This window comes from Balaenoptera ricei, chromosome 17, assembly GCF_028023285.1.
Source record: "Balaenoptera ricei isolate mBalRic1 chromosome 17, mBalRic1.hap2, whole genome shotgun sequence".
Lineage (NCBI taxonomy): Eukaryota > Metazoa > Chordata > Mammalia > Artiodactyla > Balaenopteridae > Balaenoptera > Balaenoptera ricei.
This window is the reverse complement of record NC_082655.1, coordinates 13910380-13937559: the sequence shown is the minus strand read 5'-3', so window position 1 is coordinate 13937559 and position 27180 is coordinate 13910380. Positions and strand designations below refer to the sequence as shown.

Here is a 27180-nt window from a genome sequence, read left to right as displayed (position 1 = left end):
ATTTCACTCTGATGTTCCAAAAAAGTAATGTGTATCTTAGAAATGACATTTTAGGAAAGCTGATTATGGCCCCAAAAGAAATGTACATGCTGATGATTAAGCAGAAGGATTATGTATCCAAAGTAAAGAAATCCATTAAGGACAGAAACCCAAGAATAAAGCCACAGTAAGCTTATTTCCTGTATTGATACTGTTAGTAGGTAGGTGGTTCGGGAAAGCAACACAGATATATTATGACAGGATTTAACAAAGCAGATGCGAGATCTCTCCTGACATCCTTTTAGACCCAGTGGAGAAATCAGAATTTGATTTTTTGTTTTTGATAGGAATGGGTCCAGTGGTTTTCCTGGTCACTTCCATGAAGTTTTATCCTCTGGGAGAGGAGGAAGAGAGGGAGGGAGAGAGAGGGAGAGAGATTGGGAGGAGGAGAGAAGAACAAAAGAGGAAGAGGGGGAGAAAATATGATTTTGGAAAACACGAGAGATTTTACTAACCTCAAAGATTCTTTTTTTTTTTTTTTAAACACTCTAGCCTCAACAGGCACTCAACATGCTAGAAGGATGGTCTCTGACATTTTCAAATTTTAATATCTTATTATTCAGTGTTTGAATGCAAGTCAAATGGAGAGTCTGATCCAGGCAAAATTCCACACCCTGAGAAGAATCTTTCGGAAGTGTTTTCACTTCTCTCTTATGCTCCTTATGTACAGTGGACACCTGTGACGCTACGTCCCACAGTTTGGCCTGGTGATGACTTGCTGGTGGCCTGGTGTGCTGATGACTGGTAAGTAGGCTGCCAATGACCCCTCTTCTTTAAGATTCTGACTTGCTGTCTTCTATGTCTCGAAGGCAAGCACTGGACTTGGAGTGAGAAGACCAGGGTTTGAGACCCAGCTTTACCACTTACCCACCATGTGACCTTGAGCAATCTCCTTATCATTAAGGCGATACTTCATGGATGGGAGTTGTGAGAATCAAGTGAGATAGTGAGGTCTGAGAATATTTTGCTGACGGTGAAATTTTGAGAGACTGTATATTTCTTATTATTATTCTCAAAGTAGCCTTTGGTGAAACCATTTATGCCTAGTCCTATGTCCTTCTTAAGCTCCATAGACGTTTGCGTGGTCTGTCCTCACATGCCCCTTAACAGCTTCCCTTAAGTGGGCACACTTAAGAAGCAGGTGAAGGGGGGGAGAAAAAATAAAGTGGAAAGAGCTGGAAGGTTAGAGCTCTGCTCCTCATCCATCTCCATTTTCTTTGTGACTGGGAAAATCACACCCCATTTTCAGACCTCACATTTATATAATGAGGGGGTTGGAATAAATCACTGCAGAAAAACTCAGTCAAAACCTCATTTCTAGATTCGTCTTTGGGCTGCATTTTCCTTTGCTTTTCTCTTTCCCCCACTTCCATTTTACAGCTAATCCTCCCCTCTGTGTCAGTATTTTTAAGCATGTGGTCCTGGACCACTTAATCAGGATCAGCTAGAAAGCTGGTTAGAAATGCAGATGCCTGGGACCAGCCCAGATTTACTTGATCAGAAAAAATTTTGGAGTGAGGGCATGAGGTTTGGTATCATTACTTTAACAAACTCTCCAGGTGAGTTATGCCTGCTAGAATTTGCAAATTTCCACCCCAAGTTTCTTGCCTAGAATCCAAGAGGACAGGACCATGTTTGTTTTGATTACAGCTGTATTCCAAGCACTTAGCACAGTGTCTGGCACTCAGATGACGCTCAGTGAGATTTTTAAATGAGTCAGTTACTGAGTTAATGGAATGAACTCTGAGTTCTAAGGATTTGGTCCTACCCTTCACCGAAAATGTCTACCCCATTCCCTCAGAACCCTACTGGCTTCTGGATACCTAATCAATAAAGTCAGTGGTCATGATGAGAGCTGCTAAAAGGACCAAAATGTGAATCTCTTGCTCCCATATGAGAGGGGCTCTGTGGACATTTTCCTCCTGCAAGTGTCGAGTGGGGAAGGATTTTTGGACAGAGGAGGACTTTGGTGTCCCTCAATCACATCACCTAAGAAGGCTATCTGCTTTAATTGCCATCATGAAACCGCCAACTCTCTATGCTTAGAGCCTGGTGGCTCCAGTGTTCTGGTGTCTGAAAAGGTTAGGAGCCCCTAGAAGCACTCACTGGTACTGCCAAGGCTTGCTTGGTGATCACTCTGCAGCCCATTTCCAGCTCTTTGGTTATGCTAAATATGAACACAGTCCATATCTGAAACCTTGACTGATAGCCCTGAAGTTGTTCGTAGGGTTTTGTCACTTAAATTTGGGGGGCCTTGCAGTTTCTTTGACTGATCTAATCCCTTATCACTCAGATTCAGTATCTTCATGTGACCACCAATTTGCTCAAATGTCCTTCATTTATTCACAATTTACCCAACATGTATTGAGTATCTACCAGATGCCAACAGTGTGCTGTGTGCTTGGAATGAAAAGGTAAACAAGGCAAAATTTCTACATTTAAGGAACTCACATAATAAGAGATTCTTTCACTACAACGATGGAGGGTGAGAGATACAGTAGAGGACCCCTGAGAGTCAAACGGAAGCGTTCAACCTAACCTTATGGGGTAAGATGGGAAGTTGGCAAAAGTAACACAAATGAGGAATGTTTGCTTCCTGCACTCATTCTTTCAGCAGACATTTGCTGAGTACCCACCAAGTGCCAAGCACAGTCTGGGCTTTCTGGGAATACAGCCTTGAACGTTCCAGAGCTTGAATGAGTTCACTAAGTAATCAAGGGGGGAGGATTTCAAAGGCAAGGATAGTGGCTGTATAAAGGAATGGAGGTAACCATCCAAAGAGCTGCCCTTAGTCTCTCTCTTGCTTTTTTCCTATCATCTCATTTCTTCTCAAAACATTCCAGTCCCTCTTCCGGTTGTGCTCCTCTACACCATGGGAAATGAGACAAATTTTTATTTGGTAATTTGCTAATGTAGACTCTCTTCCAGATAACCAGGTACATAATGCTTTAAAGAATTTCATAAATGAAATTAAGGGCATTTAAGGCAGTCCAGTAGGAAGCATAAGTATGGGTTAAGAGATCGTGTGCTGACCACATCTAGTTCCCACTTCTAGGGCTGTGGTGAGTGGTAAGGCGGAGAGCTGTGGGGTTAAAAGCAACCCCAGTAAAGAAGTGATAACTGAAATCTCCAGGGCTGTAGAGAGAGCATCTTGTCGCCTCAGAACCTAGTAGAGCTGCTGGAGCAGCCCGCATAATTGCAGGCAAATGGGGTTCGCTTTTTCAGATACTCAGAAGAAATGGACTTGCTCACACTCTGAAGTGGTCCTTGCTGTTAGAAGCTTCCAGAACAGAGGAAGGTGGGGTGGTGGTGGGGTGAGACAATGTTAACAGCAGAACAGATTAGCCAAGCTCTCAAAAATCTTTTTCCAGTTTCATTTGAATGATTTAGATAACACAGAGCCACTATATTGCATTCAAAGGTGTTTTTCCCCTCCTGTCTAGAGCAAAAGTCTTTTCCTCTTTCTTCAGTCCCTTCTGACAATTTGTAGCTGGCACTGAGCATTTTCAATGTGGCGTTTTGATTTGGATGATGACAAGATATTTCTTGAAACGGATTTACTTTATGCCAAATATGAAATTGGATTTGCAATGGTTGGTGCAGATGGAAAACCCATGAAAAAAATGTCAGAGCAGCCACATTGCAGGCCCAGGGGCTGTGAAATCAGGCTGCTTTCAGATGGGGATGGGGTGGTGTCCTAGGGCTCTAACTCCGGATAGAAAGGAAAATTAGTAAGGTGATGGAGGAACATTCAACACCCTTCAACCTGGGGTCTAGTTCTCAGTTTCTCAGAGAACGTCCTGACAGATGTGTGCACACAAACTCAAGCAATGTTATTACCTTCAGATAGATGCTCCTCCCAGGTCTCAAACTATTCTCTTATAATACAGTGAGTGTTTAATTTCTCTCCCAGAGTCCTCCTCTCCTTTCTGCTCTCCCTCTATCTCTGACCCTTGGCTTATCTCGCTTATCCTTGCTGTTTCTTCCTTCCTTCTCCTTCCTCATCTCCACACCCCCCAATCCCTGGCCCACCTTCCTCTCCCTTCCCTGCTCTCATTCTGCCTCCTGATCATTTTGATGTGTTCCAACTGCTGGGACTCTGTTCAAATGGCTTTTTCTGCTATTAACAAGGAACACATCAAGAGCAATGATCAGAAACAGAACAGGAAGCTCTCATTCTACTCCCTCTGGGCTTTGACCTCACACAGTGGGTCAGTGGGGAGGAGGTGCCATGAGCACAGAACCCCCAGGCCTCTATGTGGGAATTCTGTAGACCCCTCCAATGGGGATTCTGTGCCTCAACAGCTTAAAAGAACCCTCTTTGGATCATCAGATTCAACAGCAGTCTACTGGCCCCTGCTTCTCTCTCCACTTAGACCCTCTCCTGCTTTAGATCAAGGGTTCTAGTACCAAGGAAAGATGAAGGCGACCATTATTAGCCCAGGGAAAACCTTTTTTTGCAACGTAATACAATTTCACAACCTCTTCCTGTTCTCATTTTGTAGTCTTTATTTCGTGCCACCTTGGTAGACTTCTTGCTTAATATGTGAATGGTTCTTGGTTTTCTCTCCTTGCCATGGCTCACAGGACCTTCTGTCCCTTCTTCTCCTCTGAGGCCACTCCTCTCACTCTCCCAGCTCCCTACCCCTTATGATCTAGACATGATGATGTTCATATATGTCTATCCCTGACCTTTGCACACAGTTCTCTTTGGTGGGAGCGCTTGTTCCACCCTTTTTTGTCAGTGCACCTGACTAGCCCTTATTTGTCCTTTCACTATAAGCTTCAAAGTCAACTCCTCCAGGAAGCCTTCCTTGATTCCTATATCCAGCCATCCACATGCATGCCCTTTTCCCCCGACACACACACAAGTATACATCGCATCCACTCAACTTACACCACCCCTCCACACAGAGACACAGGTGAACAGAAATCCACACATTTACACTTATGCCCCCTACACATATGCCCAACCATACATATTAGATTGAACCATATGAAATTACCAATATTGGACTTTTAAACTTTCTAAAAGAATTCTAAACCAAATTCCAGTGCGGGGTGGGAGACGGGGGTGCTTTTCCCCAACATTAACAATTCTCTGACACAGGCAGGTGTTCTACAATTTAACTCAATTCAGTTCTGACACCATCTACACGTAGATAGCATCAGATCCCTCAAGGTTAAGGGCTCAGTCCCACAAGATTGTTCTCTTCAGGTTGTCATTTGTGCTTCTGACTGATCAACTATAAATCTGAGGTTCTCATGACCCCCTCCTTGGATTTGATTAATTTGCTAAAGCAGCTCACAGAACTCAAGAAAAGAGTATACTTCTGTTTGCTGGTTTATTACAAAAGGATATACATAAGCATCCAGATGGAAGAGATGCATAGAGCAAGGTATGTGGGCAAGGTCCTGGAGGTTCCATGCCCTCTGAACACACCATTCTGCCCGAATCTCCATGTGTTCACCAACCCGGAAGCTGTCCAAACCCCATACTATTGGGATTTTTATGGAGACTTCATCACATAGGCATGATCAATCATTAACTCCATTTTCAGCCCTTCTCAAGAGAACGGGGTCGGGGGGGGGGCAGGGCTGAAATTCCAAGCCTCTAATCATGTCTTGGTCTTTCTGGTGACCAGCCCTCATCCAGGAGCCCACCCAGAGTCTCCTTGTCAGAACAAAAGACACTCTGTTATATCCAGGAAATTACAAGGTTTTCAGGAACCTTGTGTCAGGAGCTGGGGTCAAAGACCAATATTAGAACAAAAGATTCTCCTAGTGCTCTTATCACTTAGGAAATTCCAAGGGTTTCAGGAGCTCTGTGCCAGCAACTGGGAATAGAGACCAATATCCATTTTCCACTATCTCACACCTACAAAAGAGTGATTTCACACTATGCACTTTCAACTTATGTATTCTACAGCTTCCACCCATGGATATACACCCTCTCCCAAATGCACATTCTTTTTCACTCAATACAAAGCCTGCAAAATACCCCTTCTACTAAGTATTATGTGGATGAATTGCATGACATTTTCATCTCCCTCATACTCAACATTTCTGGTGACACTGCACATTTCTGGTAGTAAGATAAACATTAACTTGTCTCAGGATATACTTTGAAAAGATGTGCCTTGCTCCTCTAAGGCCAAGGAAGCCTAGGGTGGTTAATGAAAGGACACCTGGAATAAAGTCCCCCCAGCATTTCAATAATTCCATCTCACTGTAGAGTAGAATAAACCCCTAAGTCAATTTAGAGAGGTTTCTGCAAGACAGCAAAGTGTTTAAAACCAGTGCAGAAAGTACAGCATGGAATAGGATAAAAGAAATGCAATTCAGTTCCACAAAAATTGAGAACTCACTATGCACCAGTGTTACAGACTGAATTGTTTCCCCAAAATTCATATACTAAAGCTCTAACCCTCAAAGTGACTGTATTTGGAAATAAGGCCCATAAGGAGATAATAAAGGTTAAGAGAGGTCATAAGGGTAGGACTATAAGCCAAGAGGGCTGTTGTCCTTATAAGAAGAGGAAGAGATACCAGAGTTCTCATTCTCTCTCGCTCTCTCTCTCGCTCTCTTTCTCCTTGCACACAGAGGCAAGGCCATATGAGGACACAGCAAGAAGGCAGCCATTTACAAACCAAGAAGAGCAGCCTCCCCAGGTATCAACCCTGATTTGGACTTCTGGCCTGCAGAGTTGTGAGAAAATACATTTATGTTGCTTAAGCCACCCAGCCTGTGGTATTTTGTTATGGCAGACCTAGTAGACAAATACAGACAGGCACACTATTCTAAGCATGAACAATAGGGCAAACAGATGAAGTCTCTACACCCCTAAAGCTTACATACTAGTGGAGGGAGACAAACAATAAACAAATGCGTAAATAGCTTGATTAGCACGAAGAAGAAAAACACAATAAGGAAAAGAAACAGAGGAAGTATTTGATTAATAAGGTAGTGAGATGTCTGTAGGGACTTGAACACTATGATAAACTTTGAATTTAATTCTGTGAAATGGGACGCAACGCAGGGTTTTGAGCAGAGCAGTGACGTGATATGACTTATGTTCTAAAAGGATCACTCTCCCTAAAATATTTGAGGACAAATGCAGGTTTATATTACTCTACTTTATGCTATCTTATATTAACTGATAAAGGCTGGGATATACTTGTAGTATTGCAGTGTAATGCCTAATGGATAACAGGCAGTAGATAAATAAATGAATGAATGGGGGATAAACATACATAAACTTAAATTATGCCTTTATGACTCACTCACTAGCTGTGTGAGCTTTGGCAAGTTGCTTAGTCTCTGTGAGCCTCATTTTTATCCTTTTGAAAAAAGAACTAATACCTAACTTCAGATTTTAATGTTGAAGGGAAATAGGGCACGTTATGGAAAGTGACTTGCCCATGATTTGCACTAAATGAATACAGTGGATTTGACCTGGATGGGCTTACCCACTTTAATTGTGTAAGGGTGGTATCTGCTTCAGAATGAGAGGGTGACAAAGCCTCGGTGAGTTTCTGAGGCTGGATTGGTGGTTCCTTCTGAGAATACTGTGTGTTTTACAGCTCTCCCAGGGCTTAATCCAGCTCCCAGATCTCTGTGTGACTGACTGGGAGAAAACTGTCAACAAAGTAATAAAAGCTAATCTCATTGAAGCTTCTCTCCCAGCTGCTGTGTTAAGCCCAATCATCTCACTGAATGAGTGAATGAATCCCTTAACCCTAGGAGATCGTAAGACTATAACATAAGCAATTTACTGATAAGGAAATTGATGTTCAGAAATGATAATTAATTTATCCAAGATCACACATCTAAGAAGAGAAGCAGGGGTTTGAATCCAGTTTTGCCTGGACCCAAAGCTCTGGCTTTTACAAATTCTGGCCCCTCCTCAGGCCCTCCAGAAACCTCACAATCCGTCAGTGTAAATATATCTTGGTAGAGCCTATATTTTTACATTCTGAGTTGGCCCCTGTGGCAGTCATTAGCTCTATTTCCCAACTATTTCTGGCTCCTGACCTTCTGAGAATACTGTAGGGTTGTATTTCCCTGTCTCCTTTGGTGTTAGGCACAGCCCTAGGACTTGCTATGTCTGATAAAAGGTGAGAAAAGTAAGGCAATCACTTACAGGTAGAAGAGTTAAGAAACAGTGCCTGATTCACTACAGTCACTCTTTCCCCACAGTGGATGTGAGTATGGAAGGAAGTGACACAATGGAGCTCCCCTCTGCCTGGCTCCTTGGGTTACTATGATGAGTGGATGCCCCTGGTGATCTGCCCAGGACATGTGCTGTGGGGGAGAAATGGTGGGGCTGCAATCTGGGTGTTAGCTGTGACAGTGCTAATCCTGGCCCTGTGCACCTCTGGGTGTCCTTCCTGCCTGCCCCTCCCAAACCTCTTCAGGATGCATTTCTCAATTCCAGCTGCTTTCAGGCCACAGTCAATAGAAAGCACTGGAGTGGGTTAGGGGGTGAAAAGAAGGGAGAAAACAGAATCTTCTTCTTTCTCCTCACTGCCATGGCTGCATCTCTGGCAGCAACTGTCTCTGCCATGGCTCTAGCTCTGGCTTGACACAGCCCCCATGGCCCTGACCTCTTGTAGGGGACCACAGCCCTTAGTTCCTCCCACCCAAGGGTGCTAGTGGCTTCTTGCTCTTTCTGGGTGGCTAATTTCTGGGTTCCTTCCTTCTCATTTGGTTTATCAGACTCTTTCAGTCCTTATGTAACTCCTTCTATACAATGACTTTCCTCTGTTGAAAATACTCCAAGTGTTTTTTGTCACCTGGCTAGACCTAAGTACTACAGTCCATTTTCTAGGGTGATTTCTGGGGAAAAACGTACGATTCTGGTTCCACACAAAACATGCAGATGGTGCTTAATTCATTCTTGTTGCCTTGCAATACACAACAGCACTCTCCCTCCTTCCCCTGCCTAGGAGTTCAGGCCTACAACGTGTCTTTCTGGAACTCAATATCCCTTTTCTGAGGATAATTAAGATCATGTCATTCAAACAAATAGAAAATATTCTACTGATGACTGACTCCAATTCAAATGTCTCTGGCAAGAACTTTTAAACAAAGGAGGGCTCCAATCTATGCAAGTGATAAAGTGATCTTTTGAAGTTTCCGCTTATTTCCCATTCTGTTCACTCTTGGTCTGTGTACTCACTCATACATGTACTTATGAGTAACTATGCAGGCTGGTTTTCTGTTCTTATCATCCAAGTTTCTTGGTTTTCCACATAGTCCTGACAGATGAAGTTCCCCGTGCTTCATAAACAGGACCTCATTGCCTCTTCTTGGACTATGATTTTGATCAAAGCTGAGCCTGAGCTCAAAATAAACAAGAATGAATATCGCTGGGTAGTCAATAACAAACAGAAGTTGCCAGCTGGAGGACCTCGGGCCTATTGCAACCAGCACAAAGATTTTGTTGGTACTACCCAGACTTTTTTTTTTTTTTAATTGGAATGTGTTATCAAGATATCAAAGTTAGACATTTCATATTTTAAAATCCCAATGTATTCCGTCTATTGGAAGATTGGGAAATTTGGACCCATGAGGTCCTTTTCTTACAAGGTAACAAAAGTTTCCTAATTTAGGCATTTGCTCTCTAGGTCACTACAGTCCCCACAGGCTCCATCAGGCATTTACTTCACCTGTCTGGACCCAGTAGTCATTTGAGTTTGTGTGCCCTGTGATGGGCTGTGGCAGGAGGGACAAATAAGTCTGTATAGTATTAAGCCATTGAGATTTAGGGCTTATTTGTTGCCACTGCAGAGCCAGTCTATGTGACTAATACATGGGGCTTTTCTGTTGTCAGTGGTATAATCTATGGGGAAATAAGAACATACTCTTGAGTAATCTCTGTACCAGGATGTGTTATTAGCCTGGGTTCCCAAGAGAAACAGAACCAATAGGAGATAGATATAGATATATAAATACATTTGTTTGGCCTACACAGACCATTATATGCTACACATACACACACAGAAACATATATATATATATATGAGAAAGAGAGAGTTAGAGACGTGTTTTAAAATAACTGGCTCACATGATTGTGAGGACTAGCAAATCTGAAATTCACAGGGTAGGATGGCAGACTGGAGATTCAGGTAAGAAGGTAAGAGCTCTGATATTGCAGTCTTGAGTCCAAAGTCTGGAAGCCCAGACTTTCTATGTTGCAGTCTGGAGGCAGAATTCAATCTTCCTCAAGAAACTTCAGTCGTTGATCTTAAGGCCTTCAACTGACTAGATAAAGCCCACCTGCATTATGTAGAGTAATCTGCTTTACTTAAAGTTTACTGACTGTAAATATTAATCCTACCTAAAAAATACCTTCATAATAACATCTAGACTAGTGTTTGACCAAACAGCTGAGCACCATAGCCTACCCAAGTTGACACATAAAATTAACCATAACACAGGCTATACACAAAGTCTCAGGACTGTCTTATCTTTCTGATCTATTGACTATTCTGTGGTTGGAAATCTGAAAAATTATGTCTATATTAAGAGAAACAGATACAATCAGCAAGGAAATAGAAAATTCTCTTGAATTTTTAATATAAGATAGAAAAAATTAAAGAAAGCGTCAAAACATCTCTCCACTACTTTGCCCATTGCCCTTTGCCAGTCCAAGTACTTAAGTGCATATATATGTTTGCACTACATTCATCAGCATGGCCCATGGACCTGGCTTCTAATGCCGGCATTAGCTGCCATACCCTCCTGACCTCTAGAGAACCCAAGGCTCTCATTACTTTCCCTGCCTTGGCTCCTCCCCAAGCATGGAAGCATTTTGCTATGCGTCAAAAAAGAAATGAAGGTCAAGGACACAGTGAGGTTGTAATAGTGGGGGTGGGGAGGAAGAAAGAGGGATTGAGCAGAGAGTCACTGCAAGGAGTAAGGGTTCAAAGCAGAAATCAGACTGGGACAATTGCTCCCTTCTACTCAGAGAGGATATTCTGGGAGTTTCCTCTCTCCATGCTCTTCACTCTCCTGTCACAAGGTAGTAGGAAAGGCCAGGATTGAAAGAAGGCTTGCAATCCACTCCCAGTCCTCCCAACCCCCTTTCCACCTCCTGCCCTTGGAAGATCAAGTGGGATCCAGGTGGGTAGTGTGGGGAAAGGTAAGTCAGGAGCAGGCTCCAGAAAACTGCCTTAACCTATCTACGGGGAGAAGAACCCTCAGAGGCTAGCACGCTGTGGAGGGAAGACAAATTAGACTGAAGCCCCAGGGAGCAGTGAAGGATGGACTTGGCTGCACTGTCTTTCCCATGATGTTTCATGATGAGGACGCCAGGGGAGTGGTCGCAGCTCAGGCAGATGGCTGGGGCAGGATTCGCACTGACACACATCGAGTCAGCTCAAGGCAGTGGTTAACAGCTCAGGCTTAAGCAGACAGGCTCCAGTTAGGATCCCAAACTCAGCTACTCACCAGCTAGTTGAAATTTAAGATATTATTTAATCTCTCCAACTCTCATTTTATTTGTAAAACAAGGATTAAAAAGTTTCCTTTTAAGGTTGTGATAGAAATTATAATTACTACCACTTATGGGTTCTTCTTATGGGTTCTGTGTGCTTTCTATACAGCTATTCAATCAAACCACATAATGAACCTCAGAGGCACGTGAGGTTGCTCTTTGCCTATTTGGAGCCTAGGTATGAAGCAGTAAAAGCCTCCCTTTCTTCAAGATACTTTACTTCCATCTGTCGGAAGATTGTCATAATGTACTATTTTTGTTAGAATAAGAAATTCTATTAGCATCTGCTGGGAAACGTGGGCAGTAAGCATGTTGGTCTCTCACGTTGATGATGTAAATGGTGTTCCCTTAGATCTGGTGCCTTTGTGCACTCTACAATTGACACAACTGCATGCAGCACACCTGTAGCTATGATTGCTATCCCCATTTTACAGATAAGTAAACCGAAGTTCTCAGAGGTTAAGTAATTTGGTTGAGATTATGCCAAGAGGTATCACTGTGCTTTCAGCCGAGGCAACCAGCACTGTGACAGGTACAAAGTAGGTTCTCATGTAAGATTAGGTGCAATTTTTGTTACTGTTAGAACTGCCTCAAATAGGCAAAGTGGAGTTCGTTTACAGGTTTTTGCCTTAAAATGGGGATTATTCCAATGACAGTGTAATGCATAGATTAGAGGGAGAAGATAATTGCATTACATGAATGAACTGGTCCAGCAATATCAATTGGTTTGTGCAGCATAGTTTAGTTTTTGATGTTGTAACGCAGCTTTTTTATGTGTGTTTAAAGCTTTGCTAATTATTAAAATGCCTTGAATCTGTCGCAATCTTTATCCTCTTCAAAGGGCTTCTACATTTACTCCTGGATTGTAAAGGATGCATGGTATCTTCCAGATTTCACACATGTAAAAAGGGAGACTCAGGATCTAGCGAGGTCCCCTGTTTATGTGTTAAAGGACTGGGTCAGTGAGCCTTGAATCCTCCGCTCAGGAAAAACGATGAATCCCTGAAGGAACTGGCTCCAGGGCCCTGGTCACCTGCTGAGCCCTTCTCTCCTCAACCCACTGGGTAAAACCCACAGGGATACAAAACTAAGAGGCAGCACCGAACCTAGAGAGCTCACCAGCTGGTCCTCAGACAATGTCACTTTGGACAGAGAAGTGGTGAAATAGAGGCATACTCAAACCAGGAAGCAGTGTCCAAGTCCCACTGCCTCTCATGTAAATGTGGGGACACACTAATGCAGCAAAGGGTCGTTGTGAGGTTTAAATGAGTTTATATATGTAAGGGTTTAGAATGGCACTTGACACATAGCCTGTAAAAGTGACACACACACACACACACACACACACACACACACACACACATTACTCCCTTCAGAGGCAGAAGTGATCAGTTCTACTGGGTCTGTTAGGCATCAGAGAAGGCTTCACAGAGGAGGTGACTGTCCTGTATATTTTCCTCAAAGGGCTTAAGAAATGCTTTGAAAGAAGAAACCAAAGCACACAGCATGATTTGTGTCCTAATCAGTATTGTTTGAAGTCGGGGGCAATCTCCACAAATGAATGAGAACTTGCCAAGGGTCCGGAAATGCTAATTTTAAGGATATATTTCAAAACCAAACAACACACTTCCCCTTTGATTTGAAACTGAGAAGACAAAACATAAGGTAACCTTTTCTTGATGACTCAGGATTTAGCCTTTTGCTGTTGGTAATCTTTTCTCAGGGCACCTCGGAGCTCTTCCTAATCGGCTGCCTAAATTTATACACAACAGTCAAGAGAAGGATCTGAGAGAGACAGCTCTCCCCCGACAATGAAATGACCAGGCAGTGCTTTGCTCCTTCCAGGCCTGTTACACCTACTTCCATTTCCACAGCGATGTTCTATGATCAGGAATGTGACGGTGTGTGTTAGTCACTGTGCCCTGAAAATACAAAGGTAAATACGACATCTGTGAAGGACGAGGGACGTCTTTGAGTGGGAGAGACAAAGAAACGGAGGTGGTTGCAATGCAGAATGAGGGGCAGGGGGGTAGAGATATAAGTTTTGTTGGGCCTGAAGCTTATATGATTTAGTGGGGTCCTCCTGAAAACAATAATATTAAAACCAATTCACAAAAGAAGGTTCAGAAGTAAATGAGTATTTATTCAGAATGAGAAAAATCAACAAATATCTAAATATTTTCAGATACAGGTCCCTTTCTTCTGAGATCTCTTTGCACAATTTACAATAAATAAACATACATATCAATTCTCCTTGACTGCTCACTGCCTTCTCTTCAACACCTGGAACACTCTATGTCACAAATGATGCCTAGTACCCAAAGAGGCCCATGTGTGCAGGGGTCCCAAACCTTAGGCATCATTAACTTCAAGGTCAATCCACCTTTGAGAGTGAGTGGTATGTATAATGATGTAAGTAAATGCAGGACGGGAGCACTAAGCCTAAGATTCAGGAAGCCTTCCTGGAGGAAGAGACCCATGTGCAAAGGCTGCAGGATGGGAGGAGGGGAGTAAATTTGGGATACCTGCGCTACTGTGCATTGGTTGCTATGATTTAAAATGTGTTTTTAGGTTGGGAAGAATATTTAGAGCAAAATTTCCCATTGACTTACATAATTTGAGCCCTGGAGCTTGGAAAAGTGAGCAATCAACATCAGAGACAGAACAGCAGCCCACCTCATTGACAGATTCCAGACCTCCAGAGTCAAAGTGCTTCCTTTTTCATTACTCAGAGCCCTTCTTCTGGGACTCTTAAGCCCACTTCTTTCTCATCTATGGGAATGAATGCAAAGAAACCTTCTTCTTATCAGGAGTGTTTGTCAGTCTGGCCTCTCTCTCCTTCCTCTTTACTGCCTTTCCTTAGGTTTCTGACTTTTCTGAATAAAAGATATCACCCCTCTTCCCCCAGTCTTGCTAGTTAAAAAGAGGATGCTTTAAAATATTGTATTTTGTGCTAAAACCAGCAAACCCTACAATGACTAATCCTGAACACAGTAGATGCTCATTAAATGTTTGATATACGACTGAGTCAGTTGCAGAATCCCAGTCCCCAGATTCCACTTAATCACTGGGAGGCTTTCAGGCAAGTTCCTTAGCCTTATTGTCTTCATATCAGGAGGCTAAATGAGATATGAGTGTATGCAATTCATTCTGTCATCAGATTTGCTGAAACCTACAGGTGCAAAGATGAAGATGGCAGACCCTGCTCTGGAGGAGCCTCAGGCTCAGTGTGGGAGCTCAGTATAGAAACAAGTGATTAAACTCTGGTGCAAAGGGCTTTGATGGAGGGGACCAACACGGTATGCACGTAAGGAGGCTATGCTGGAGCTGAGTGTGACAAGGATAGTCTGCCAGGCAGACATGTGGCAAGAGACAAATCCAGGCAGAAGGCGAATCGTGTGCAAATATGTGGAGGATGAGCAAATAGTGCTCTGATTCTGGCATGCAGGCAGGAGGGAGGAAATGGGATAAACAAGTGGGCAGGGAGCCTGATGGAATGGTTTTGAATATGGGGATGAGCACTTTGAATTTGACCCCATAGGAAACAGGGAGGCAATGAGTAAATTTCAGCAGAGGAATTATACATAGTTATGTCTTCGTGTCTGCTGTGATGTGGTGGATGGGCTGCTCTGTGTGTGTTGGGGGGTTGGTGGGGGGAGACCAAGTAGGGAGGTGACTTCAATAGTGTTCCCCCAACTCCAGCCCCCGCCATGGACACACTCCATCATTTATAGCTAATTCATTGTAATTAGTTTAGGAATTCTCACCCACTCCAGAGATGAACATTCAAGCAGAAAAATCTAGATTTAGAAAACTATATGCATTTTTCTCTATCATTGTTTTTGGTGTAAGCTCCATCCTGACCCTTCAGTCCTACTCTGCCATTGCCTGCACTAGCCTGGGGCTAGCACATAAAACCCAGAGGCAGCAGCCCCAACTCTGAGCAGTTGTCCATCTGTCTCCTCTCTCCCTTGATAACAACTGCCACTGCTTAGTCATCCACAAATATAAGCAGAATGCCTACCACGTATCCAGCCCTGAATTGTAAGGTGGGAACAAAAAGATGAATAATATAACCAGAGTGCCTGCCTTCAAGGGATTCATAGACTGGTGGAGAACTTTTTATAGACTAGATGCATTTTCTGCCATGAGCTGCTCACAACAGTGCTATAAGATGCAGGGATCATTATCCCCATTTTAGAGATGAGGACACATGCTTAGGAAGGTTAGGTGACTCACCCAAAGCATACGAAATTCTTTTCTTGTTCTTAACTATTTTTCTTTTATTTTGCACAATTACCTTGTTAGGAGGGGAATCTCTTTCCCATTCCTGACATTCCTTCTGCATGGAGGAAACTCCCCTAGCAAAGCATGTGGTGGGGAGGAAAGGTGACTTGAAGAGACTAGCAATTTGGAAGGGGAAACTATACCTAATCCCTTTCTCTTATTTCCTCTTGAGACTTGACCAAGTGAAAAGGCACACCTTCTGCAGTCTCCCTCCACGCCCTCCCTCTGCCCTCCACGTCACAGCCAAAAAACGTTAGCACTGCATGGTTAAGTAGTCCGTCCATGGTTACGCGTAGATGTGAATGCAAGTAGGCCCACCCCAGTCTCTATCTTTGACTACTGTATTTGTTTCCCAGAGCTGCTATAACAAAGTACCACAGCCTGGGTGGCTTAAGCAATAGAAATTTATTTCCTCACAGTTCTGGAAGCTAGAAGTCCAAGATCAAGACCTCTCTCCTTGTCTTGGAGATTACCATCTTCTCCCTGTGTCTTCACATGCTCTTCCCTCTATGTGTGTCTGTGTCCTAATCTCCTTTTCTTCTAAGGACATCAGTCATACTGGATTAAGGCCCACCCGAATGACCTCATTTTACCTTAATCACCTCTTTAAAGACCTTAGATCCAAATACCTGTCACATTCTGAGGTAATGGGAGTTAGAACTACAACACATGAATTTGAGGGTGACACAGTCCATCCCATAACAACCAGTATGCTAGATTGCCTCTTTCATGACTAGACAAGAGTAGTACAAAAATATTGGGAATGTAAGGGAAGGAGCTACGTAAGCTCTCAGGAGTGGATAAACAAACTAACGTGGGAGTTGAGCAGAGGAAGGGATTACTTCCAGCTCCTGGAATGCAGCAGGGCTGTGAGAAAGCTAAAGAAATATCCATCAGGGTTCTTGGTCACAGGCAAAAGAGACCAACTTTGTCTCCTATAAGCAGATAAAATATGTATATCAGGGAAAAAAAGAAGGAGACTCACAGAATGCAAGGGAAAGAGGAAGAACCTGGCTTGTGAAAAAAATAAAATAAAATAAATGGAAGTCACTCCCAGGGGTCTGGGTAGCTAGAACCAGTGGAGAGCCTCTTCCGAATGCTTCTTCCAGAATGAATTCACCCCAGTCACTTCTGCCCTTACAGCAGACCCCTTGAAATTCAGACTCCCAGGACAGGAAGTCCAATCAAGGCATGTGTCCACTCTTCGGTTCTGGGAATCCAGGACACTTGGAACAAGACTGCATCAAATAGGGGTGGGTAGTTTCCTGAAGGGAGATCAAGGGGCTGTCTCCAAACATGGGGGAGTAAATGCTGAGTAGTCAAAAGCAGTGCCGCAGTGGGATGTGTCATCCTGCTATCATAGCTGGGGAAACTGAGTCTTAGCTTTAAGTACAGCTTGTAATGTAAGAGACCTGGGACTTACAAAAAGTTCTGCTAATTCCAAATGATGTACTCTTTCTAGCCACCCCATTGTGCATCAGTTTGCCCACTCCCAGCGTGAATAAATTAATATATGAGTAAATATATAAATAAACAAACAAGCAAACAAGTACATGGCGAGGTTAGAATTCCAAAATTTTAATCCACTAATTTATATATACTCTCCCTTCACTACTAAATTGAAGTGAAGGCTGAGGTATGTTTAATAAGAGAGCTTTCCTTATTTGGTTATCATTAATATTCAAGACAGAATTTGAATTCACATAGTCCACCTTTTGCGAGAGAAGAGCAAGTTCTAGTTTTCCATCCTGTCAATTCTTCTGGGCCCTGAGAGGCTAAGGAATCTTTACACACAACTCAGCTCCTGCAGGTGACCTCTGCTTTCCTGCCATTTGGATTATCGAGCCTCCCAGGCAAGGGTCATGTCCAACTCTGTGTTTGCAGTAGCACCTGATATATTGGTGGATCTCAAAAAAAGTAAATTAACATTAGCAATGTGGATAGGTTTGTCATGTATATGAGAGAGGGAAGGTAGCAGTTACACATTTGGGGAAAGGTAATTGAGTTGGGGTTGGGGGTGACAGCAGATCCTGCATCTTTCAATTTATTGGGTATTTATTGAACCTCCAGTTATATGTCCAATGCAATGCAAGCCCCCCAAAAGAAAGGGAAAAGAATAAGCCGACAGCTGATTCTAAGAAATATTTCATCTTTATAGTTATATGTTTTATAACTGAAACCTGAGCTCTGGACTTTAAGTTTAAAGGCCAATTCACAAGGGCATGTGACTTCCACAGTATTTTTTCCAAAATTCTATAAGCCCATAGTAATCATGAGAAAAACATCAGAAAAACCCAGACAATCTACAGGATACCTGGCTTCTCAAGACTGTCAAGGTCATGAAAAACAAGAAAAAATTAAGAAACTATAATAGGCCAGAGGAGAATGGGGGGACATAACAACTAAATGCAATGTGGTACCCTGACTGGATGCTGGAAGAGAAAGAACTTACTATGTATAGTGTCCATCCCCACCCCCACCCCCGGCACCCATCGCCACCAACAAAAAAAAAATTATGTTCACCCAGTAGCTATGAATGTCACCTTTTGGGGGAATAGGTTCTTTGCAAATATAATCAAGTCAAGGTGAGGTCATACTTGATTCAATTGGGCCATAAAACCGGTATGACTGGTGTTCTTATAAAAAGAGGGAAATTTGTACACAGAGACACAGACACAAGGAGAGAAGCCCATGTGAAGATGAAGGCGGAGATTGGAATGATGCATCTTAGCCTCATCTAAGCCTGTCTTAGCCTGTTCAGGTTGCTGTAGCAAAATTCCACAGACTGGTGGTTTATAAACAACAGGAATTTATTTCTCACAGTTCTGGAGGCTGGAAGTCCAAGATCAAGGTGTTAGGATGGTCGAGTGAGGGCTCTCCTCTGGGTCACAGAATTCTTGTTGCGTCCTCACGTGGCAGAAGGGAGAGGAAGCTCTCTCAGGCCTCTTTTATAAGAGTGTTAATTTCACTCATAAGGGCAGAGTCCTCATGAACTAATCACCTCCCAAAGACCCTATCTCCATTGGGCATTAGGATCTCAACATATGAATTTAGAGGAGACAAAAACATTCACACCATAGCACTAAAGAACCCCACAGATTACCAGCAACCACCAGAATCTAGAAGAGGCAAAGCAGGATTCTTCCCTAGAAACTTTGGAGAGAGCACGGCCCTTTGGGCACCTTGATTTTGGACTTCTAGCTTCCAGAACAGTGAGAGAATAAATTTCTGTTGTTCTAAGCTACCCAGTTTGTAGTACTTCGTTATAACAGCCCTAGACATTAATGGACATTAATGGAAAAAAATGGTAAAATCAAGTTAAAGGCTGGAGTCATTAATAATAATGTACTGATGTTGGTTTCTTAGTTTGACAAGTGTATCACTATAATATAAGATGTGGACCATAGGGTAAAACAGGTAAGTGTTATACCAAGAATGCTATGTGCTAGCTTTGCAAGTTTTTTTTTTTAATTATAAATGTTTATTTTGGAAAAAAGGTCAATTCACAGGCTGTGTCATCTTTGGATGGTCACCACCCTGAGTTTGGGTCTCCTCATGCATAAAATGGAGATAATAAGAGTCCTACTGAGAATTGTGTTTAAAATGTGATAATGCATATAAAGTCACATCTTTTCTCATTTTTATTCTGTCATTTGGTCGATTTGCCAGCCCTTCCAAATTCATGTCACAGCGAATTTGTCCAGTTCATGCCTTCATTCATGCCATTGTTTAAAATCTTAACAAAGAAAAGGGCAGAACCCTTCAGGCTGCTGCTGGGTTCAGTGGCAGGATGCCCAATGAACAGGAATAGTCTTCCAACTCGCCATGAATCCAGCTAACTCTTATGTTACATCTCGGGCTAAAATCTAGGCATCCTATGAGTCAACATTCCCTACATGTCCACTAGTTGAATAACCTTAATAAAAAAGAAGTGGGCTTCCCTGGTGGCGCAGTGGTCGAGAGTCTGCCTGCCAATGCAGGGGACATGGGTTCGAGCCCCGGTCTGGGAAGATCCCACATGCTGCGGAGCAACTGGGCCCGTGAGCCACAATTACTGAGCCTGCGCGTCTGGAGCCTGTGCTCCGCAACAAGAGAGGCCGCGATAGTGAGAGGCCCGCGCACCGCGATGAAGAGTGGCCCCCGCTCGCCGCAACTAGAGAAAGCCCTCGCACAGAAACGAAGACCCAACACAGCCAAAAATAAATAAATAAATTAATTAAAAAAAAAAAAAAGAAGTGACATTAGTCTAGGAAAGATATGATACTTTTCTTATCTTTTATAGGTGACTATGTAACATCATGGTTAGGTGGAGTCAGATTCGTTGGGTTCAAACTCTAACTATACTAGGGTTGCCACTGGGCAAGTTAGTTACTCTCTCTTAGACTCAGTTGCCCCATCTGTAAAATGAGGACAGAAATATCTTTCTCATAAAGTTGTTATAAAGGTGACATTGAATAATGTGTGCAAAGAACTAAGCCACACAACAGGTATCGGTGCGTATTAGAGTGTGTGTACACCTGTGTTTGTATGTATGCACACTTTCATTGACTGATGCAGTGACTGACATACCAGGAGCACAAAGATTGTCTCTTTCAGGAAAAAGTCCCGTGCAAATGAGGACACTATAGATGGAAGAGAGATTGTGACTTGCCCAAGGTCATAGTGCAGGAGAATGGCAGAAGTCCCAGCAGAACACAGGACTCATGACTCCAAGGGCATTTACTCTGCAGGGATCTCAGAAATGATCTGATTGCTTTTAACTTATAGACATGAAAACTGAATCCCAAACAATCAATGGGGCTTGTCTAGGGCACCATGATTTCTAAGTGCTAAATATTATACCTCTGTCTCATGTGTTCCGACTCCTAGTTTAGGCCTTTTTCTACCTCTTCTGGATACTCAATAGCACCTACTACAATCTATCCGTAGGCATCCAGTCTGCACTTAAAGAGTTAACTGTTGATATCCAGCATCTCAGAAAACAAGGGCAGCTCTGAAAACTGTCAGACCTTTGGGCAAGGGCAGTGAGGATGAGCACAGTAAAGCCAGGGCAGCTTTGATTAAAACATAGCTCTTTGCTGAAAGACCGGTAGCTGTATCTTAACGTAAATACTGAAAAAGCCTCAGTAATCCCAGAGGCTTCAGCTACGTGCATGACAGCTAAGCAGTACTTTGGGCACACAGGAAGCTCCAAGAATATTCCAGCCCAGCTCTGTCTGCCTCACTCACACTGTGGAATTTTGTGCAAATCATTTCTCTGCTCTGTGCTGCAGTTAATACTATAAATAATGGTACCAGAGAGTTTCAAAATACTTTACAGTTCTCAAAAAAGACATTTTGACAGTTAGCTATTGTCTCATTTGATCCTCACAACAGCTCTTCAGGATATTACTGTTATTATTATACCATAGCCCCTATACTATAGATAAGAAAACAGGTTCAGTGACACGGAGGTTGTTTTTATTGACAAATATATATTATCAACAATGATAATAAGGACTAATAAGCATAAGGAAGTATAGCCATTATTTTATAATAATTTTTAAATGGAGGATAATCTATAAAAATATTGAATCCCTATGTTGTGCACCTGAAACTAATACAATATTGTAAATCGGCTATACTTCAATTAAAAAAACCAATGATAGTAAGGAAAGTAGTAGTTAATATTTGCTGAGCATGTATCAAAGCTCCAAGCACTTTAAATGTATTTGTCACTTAATTCTCACACAACTTTGTGAAGCTGGAGATACTGTTATCCTTATTCTAAGCCACAAGAGAGGTTAAGCAACTTGCTTAACCTGAGGTCACAGAGCTAGGAAATGAAGGAGTCAAGATGTGAGACCAAGAAATCTGGCTCCAGAGCCCATGTTCTCATTAATAAGCTATAACAAACACAGCCTTTTGCTAAATAATGAGCTTCTGAGCTGAATAAGACACAGACACACCCTTCTCCTTAAGGAGTTCATAGACTACGTTGGGGAAATAGACATGTAAATTAGATCATCACAATTCAGGAAGATAAAGAAGTATAAGATTCCTGAGTGGAGCAATGACACAGGGGTGATTAAAGTCAACATGGTGGACCTTGGATTAAAATCCAGGCCTTCTGAGTGCATAGTCAATATACATTCATTCTTTCCTTCTTCCGATAAATATTACTACTAAGTGGTAGAGATTGGAAATAATAATAATAATAATGACATTATTCTTCTCTTGAAGAACCAATAATTACAATCCAGAGAAAACATTTTCCAAATCACTTCAAGTCCATAGCCTTTGTTCCAACATGAACATACCAAGAGCCCATCAGTCAGAAACTGAAGTGAGGACTATTCACTTACCAATTCCCTACCCATCCCCTGCCCACTGCCAGTGAAGAGGCACCAAGGAGCATTCCATTCCAGTGACGTCAGCAGTGGTAGCCTGATTTAATATAACCTCAAGCTCAATCACTTGCAGTAACACAAACTTAGTTGGGATCCCTTTAATCCCCATAGAGGTTTGTCTCAATACACTGGGTATTGGCTCTGCCTTGAGAACTATGCTTGCTCTCTGGTGGCGGGTCTGCTGCGAATTCCAGGAATGCAGCAATAGTAGGTCAGTACATTCTTTAGATGACAACTGGTGTTTTTGAACCAATCCTCAAAAAAAATGTCTTTGAAGGATGTGGTCAGACTTTCCACACCTTCTCCCTTTGGAGTCAGAACTATCTCAGAATACACGTTCCCCAGCGTTTTGAGGATAAGAGAGATGAGATTGCAATTAGAAAAAGCTAAAGATGGAGTTTTATTCCTAAAATAACAAAGTCAGCTATAAATTTCACAATCAAGCTCAGAGTATGTGAGGTGAAATTATAAAATATGCCTCCTTCAACAACGTGACTTCCAAATATGGTAATAGTTCTTTCATTTTTTCCAAATAATCACCAGAATACCCACCTAACTTACTAACAAGAAAGGCTAAGACGTGAAACCTTTCCAACAATGGCTGTAGAAATATGTCACCATATTCACTGCATCTAGGAGAGGGGAGGGGTTGCTTCTGCTTCTAAATAGCAAGAGGAGAGAGAAATTGAGTCTAACCTGTCAATTATCATTCCTTCTTGCTGCCTCATTGTGTCGTTATCAGACTGGTCCTGCATAACTTGACACTTGATGCACATCCATGGCTACTAAGATGCCCTTGTTGATCTAAGTCACTGACCATGTTGGAAGACAAGCCTAGCCACTTGGCCCCAAAGCTTATCCAGTGAGCCTGGGCTCAGTTTCAGCCATGATTTGCCAAAACCATCTCTCCCCTACCCTCCTCCACTTAAGAGTGCTTCCATGAGCCTGGGCCACCTACCTGGGCTACCTCTTTGGGGGATGGTTTTTTTTATTTTCTCTATCACTGGGCTTTCAGCTGGACCACCCTGGTCCATCTTTTTAGCTTCAAATTCTCCTGGCTTCTTTTTGTCCTTGGACTATTAATGCAAACTGGTCCTCTTTTTCTCAGGGATCAGTATTCCCTGCCAGGGGTCTCAGCGTTGGGCACCTTGACCAAGGTTTTGTCCTCATGAATGCCTGTTCCTCCTAAATCTATGCAACTGATGGAGTGATTTTATGACTCTCTTCTGAACAGAGATTCCTCTGGGACTTTTGTCAATATTTCTAGTTCAAGAAGAGGCTGGCATTATTTTTCAGGATTTGCCTGATCACGCCCTGATAGCAGCAACGTGCACGAAGAAAGCAACAAGTGTGGAAGGCTGTGAGTGGGATGGCAGCCGTTTCTTTTTCATCAGAGCATGTCAACGTGTTCCATCCTCAGAGTGGCATGGAGTCGACATTGGGCAAACTGGTCAGGGCAGGGAGGGAAAGCAGCAAGAGGAGACTCACAACAGATGGGTTTGTCTGCCTTTTTCTTGTCTGGCCTGGCAGCCAAGCAATTAGGAGCAAGCCTATCCGTGCTCATCAGCTGACCAGCGGAGGGGGGATCCCAGGGAAGAGACGAGGAAGGACAGAAGGGAGGCTCCAGGAGTGCATGTCTACCCTAGCCTAACGCATGACCAGATTTAACCAGCAGCTCTTGAATGTGAACCCTTGATATCGCAGGACTAGCAAGGCTGCTGCTGTGAACGCAGAGTACAGATTCATGCAGGAAAACTGCCTTGCTGTGCTGAGAGCCATGGGGCTGTTACCTGTGTTGCTTCCAGAGGCCTATGCAGCTGCCTTTACCTACTTGTCTTTTCCCAGGGTCCTCTTTGTCAAACAAATCAATTAAAAACATCAACTGCTGGACGAACAAACACAGGCAGCAGGAAAGGGCCTGAAGGGCCAAGTTCTGTTTTCAGTTACTCTGGGTTTTCAAGCACTTTCCAAAAATATAACCCCCACCACCATGGCAAACCTGCCTGTGATGAAACACAATGTACGATTTCTAATGTTGACACAGAACAGATGGGACTTTGATTTTTTAAATCTGTTTTTGATAGAAGAGAAATAGACATAATGGATTCTTTTTGGCGGGGGAGAGGGGATTTGGGCTTTTTTTCCCCCCTCATCACATGCATAGCTAACACTGAGAGTTCTTGGGTTCCCTCTCCTTGTTTGTCATCAATCCCTTCTGTAACTGGGAGTCCCTGCTGGACTGGGCCTTGCTTTACTCATCAACCAGAAAGGATGCAGTTTATTGCCCCCAGGTCTCTTCCATCTGCCTCAAAAGAGCAGCTGTGGGACCTGCACACTGGAAGAGTCTCTTCAGACTCACAAGCAATGAGACAGGGGCTTCTCGGCATTGATCTACAAAGTGATGGCTGAACAGGGGACACGGGAGATGGTTAGCCTCACCTACCCCAGATATTCCTGTAATCTAAGTGAAAGCAGTGGGCAGGCCACGCAGAACCGGCTTCAAGATGAGTCCCAACAGATTGCAGCCCACAAGCTCCTCCTAAACAGGCCTTCCAGAGCTGACCCTGGTCACAAAATGCCCTTTTTAAGCCCTCCCATTAATTGCCAGCGGAGATCCTTTGAGTGTGGTCTATGCACAGAATGTTCTTTGGTGGGGGGATGTCCACACCCACATGATCCCATTCCCATGACAACAGTTGGTACAGGAGCAGCTTGCAACAGACTCTATAAGATTGGTTAGGCCTGGCTACTTTAACCCCAAACTGTCTGATTAGATGATAATAAGTATAGCTGAATAACTGTTCAAGCCAGATTTCAAATTTAATTTACTACTGGACTTTATTTCTTCCTACCCAAAAAGTGCCCATCAAAGAAAAAAAATTAAAAACAGAAAGAAAAAACACAACGAGGGACTAGAGCTTAGGGTGGTGGGTGTTCTGCCCTATGTTGAGAGTGGCTTGGCTCTCTGGTCTCAATCAGACAGGCTCCCCAGGAAGCTATATTGATTCAAAGGGACACAAGGCAGTCTTGTGTGGGAGAGTGAGTGCACGTTTTTTGGCCTTCCCAAGACCTGCTCACTGCCCCACCATTCTCGGGGGGTTGGTGGGGTGGGAGGGGGGCTGGGGGGCAGGGGTGGGGGGAGGCAGGTTACTGGTTTAGGAAACTGGTAGGATTACAACCTGGAAATTCACCTTATGCTCTCCCAGATTCCAGTCTCTCCAGCACAAGTGAAATTACCCTGACCATTTTTCCGAAAGAAAAATCTGGAAATAGGAATACTTCCCCCAAAGAAATTTTTTGGCAGAGAAAAGAACAAGGTAATACAGAAACTGAAAATTTTTACATATCCACAGGAAATGAAATCACTGTCTTAAAGAGATATCTGCACCCTCCCCCATGTTCATTGCAGCATTATTCACAATAGCTGACACATGAAGACAACCTAAGTGTCCATTAATGGATGAACAGATAAAGAAAATGTGATATATATACGCAATATCACACATACACATACACACACAGTGGAATATTAGCCATAAAAGGAAGAAAATCCTGACTTTCGTGACAACATGGATGGACTTTGAGGGAGTTATGCTAAGTGAAATAAGTCAGAGAAAGACAAATGCTGTATAATCTCACTTATATCTGTAATCTAAAACACCTCAAGTTCATAGAAACAGAGAACAGATTGGTAGTTGTCAGAGGCTGGGTGAGGGAGGGAATGGGAGAATGGGGTAAATGGGTGAAGGTGATCGAAAGGTACAAACCCCCAGTTATAAGAGAAATAAAGTCTAGGGATCTAATGTACAGCATGGTGACTATAGTTAACAACACTGCATTGTATATTTGAAAGTTGTTAAGAGAATAGATCTTAAAAGTTCTCTTCACAGGGGGGAAAAATTGCAACTGTGTTACAATTTCTCATCACAGGAAAAAATTTAACTATGTAACTGTAACAATTGTTATATATGTACGTATATATATATACAAAATACAATATATCTATAATGTTATATGTCAATTACATCTCAATAAAGCTGGGAAAAAATTTTTCCAGAGGAGCAAAGATTGCTGGATTGTCTTATTTGGTGAGCCATCTGTAGAAAAAGAAGTCTATTTCTACTTTTTTATATATTTCACATGCATCAGAAGTGCATCCTCTTGGTGACTATTTCTCAGACTCAATATCATGTGTATAAACAAGAGGACACTTGTCATTTTGTTTGCCATGTTGGACAGCAAGTGCCATGGTACATAATAGATACTCAGTAAATGTTCTGACTTAAAAAAAAATTGTTTTAACTGCCATAGTTTAATGAACATTTAGTAAACAAGCAGGAGGAGGAGAATGCCCTCAGTACTGATGACAACAATGATGATGACGTTAGAAGGAATGAAGAGAAAGCAAGATAAAAAAGAGCCTATATGGGGTAACCTATCAACTTTCTGATGAATATGCCCAAGTAAAATGGGATTGCCAGGGCCTGAATTCAAATACCACTCTTACCACTTAGGATGATTAGTCGGCAAGTCATATTATGTCCCATTCTCAGTTTCTTCATCTTTAACATGGAGATAATGATTCCTCACAAGCTGTGAAAATCAAATGAGAAAATCATATGTAAAAGCACTAGGTAAATGGCTTTGTGCAAATATAAGGAGGTAATTTTATTATCATTCATAAAAAACTACATAGATCACTTAGCATCCACTCAAGTGTTAAGATATCTTAACTACAAAGTATCTACAAAAATAACCAAGGATTTTATATATATATATATATATATATAAATATATAATATATATATTAATTGCTGTGTAAAAACAACCACAAACTTAGTTGCTGAAAACAACACCATTTATAATGGCACAATTCTGGAGGGCAGCAGTCCAGGCAGGCTCAGCTGGATTCTTTGTTTAGGGTTTCACAAGGCTGAGGACAGGTGTCAACTGGTGACTCGGGAA

At 42.6% G+C, this 27180-nt stretch overlaps 1 protein-coding gene across 16 annotated transcripts in view; it reads right to left on the bottom strand.

Annotated features, from left to right (window-relative positions):
* The window catches only part of LRATD2 (LRAT domain containing 2), a 714718-nt gene that overhangs the window by 576351 nt on the left and 111187 nt on the right, over window positions 1–27180 (bottom strand). For all 16 annotated transcript variants that reach the window (XR_009498431.1, XR_009498437.1, XR_009498433.1 and 13 more), the window contains one exon: window positions 26723–26808. The gene's annotated coding sequence lies outside the window, so the exon portion shown is untranslated. The remainder of the gene's footprint in view (window positions 1–26722; window positions 26809–27180) is intronic.